Here is a 1,606-nt window from a genome sequence, read left to right as displayed (position 1 = left end):
GGATTTAGGCTTTTCTGTTTTAGTTCATTTTGATTTGAAAAAATGTGAAACTATTCAACATGTATAACATTAGATTTTTGGTTAAATATAATTTTCACTTCGCAACGACTTGATCATCCCATTTTGTAGAAGTCGATTTTTCCTTTTTTGCCAAACAAGATGTAAATTAAGTTTTTAGGTTTTAATTTGTTTAAAACACGGAAATAGTTTATAAAGATTTAAGAATTATGTTTTTAGTAGGAACCATTCTAACAAATGACTTGTAAATAGCCCGTCTTGGTTGAGTGGAGGCTTTATAAATAAAGGGTCATATAAACTACTTCTGGTTAGACTCCTCTACTGACTGTCAATCATCTTCTGTGTCCCAAATGGCATCATATTCCCTAAATAGTGACCCTGGAGTAGTGCACTACCCTATGGTCTGCGGTCTAATGTAGTACACTACCTTCTGGTTAGACTCCTCTACTGACTGTCATCTGTGTCCCAAATGGCATCATATTCCCTATATAGTGACCCTGGAGTAGTGCACTACCCTATGGTCCGCGGTCTAATGTAGTACACTACCTTCTGGACCCTGGTCTAAAGTAGTGTACTACCCTATGGACCCTGGTCTAAAGTAGTGCACTACCCTATGGACCCTGGTCTAAAGTAGTGCACTACCCTATGGACCCTGGTCTAAAGTAGTGCACTACCCTATGGACCCTGGTCTAAAGTAGTGCACTACCCTATGGACCCTGGTCTAATGTAGTACACTACCTTCTGGACACTGGTCTAAAGTAGTGTACTACCCTATGGACCCTGGTCTAAAGTAGTGCACTACCCTATGGACGCAGGTCTAAAGTAGTGCACTACCCTATGGACCCTGGTCTAAAGTAGTGCACTACCCTATGGACCCTGGTCTAAAGTAGTGCACTACCCTATGGACCCTGGTCTAAAGTAGTGCACTACCCTATGGACCCTGGTCTAAAGTAGTGCACTACCCTATGGACCCTGGTCTAAAGTAGTGCACTACATAGGGAATAGGGTACCATATGAAACACTGTCGTATTAATACTGTAGATTGTTCTGTTCAGTGTTTGCTGTTTTAAATTAATCTCTTGTAAACATGGTCTTTGTGTGGCTTATACAGGTGATGTTGAAATTACTGTTGGGCCCTTTTTTTTGTGCAGGGACGGTGAAACTGTATGGATTTGGGATATTTATGTGAAACATCAAGGCTTTTTGTGCAGTTTATTAAATCCTCTCCTGATTTAAATTGTGTGTTATCATGAAACTCTCACACACACACACACACACACACACACACACACACACACAGTAGTGAACATATTTTTTTCACAAGAGAACACAGATCTAATTCAGTTGATATAGATTGCAATCGGTACTTGATTTAACGGTACTGTTGCGTTTTGAGGTCGACCGAGGGAGAAAAGCTTAGGGGCCTGCTGCCTTTCACTGAGGTATAGTAAGAACTGCCTGCTCCAACCAATCTCTTTTCCGCTTTTCCTGGCCGCTGCGGAAAATGTTTTAATGTGACGCAAACCGGAAGTGCATTCCCAAAGAAGGGATTAGGGGGCGGGGCCAAGATTAATTGTTAATGTCCTCA

The sequence above is a fragment of the Oncorhynchus gorbuscha genome, unplaced genomic scaffold, assembly GCF_021184085.1.
Source record: "Oncorhynchus gorbuscha isolate QuinsamMale2020 ecotype Even-year unplaced genomic scaffold, OgorEven_v1.0 Un_scaffold_859, whole genome shotgun sequence".
In the NCBI taxonomy this organism is placed as follows: domain Eukaryota; kingdom Metazoa; phylum Chordata; class Actinopteri; order Salmoniformes; family Salmonidae; genus Oncorhynchus; species Oncorhynchus gorbuscha.
Note: the sequence above shows the minus strand (reverse complement) of the source record.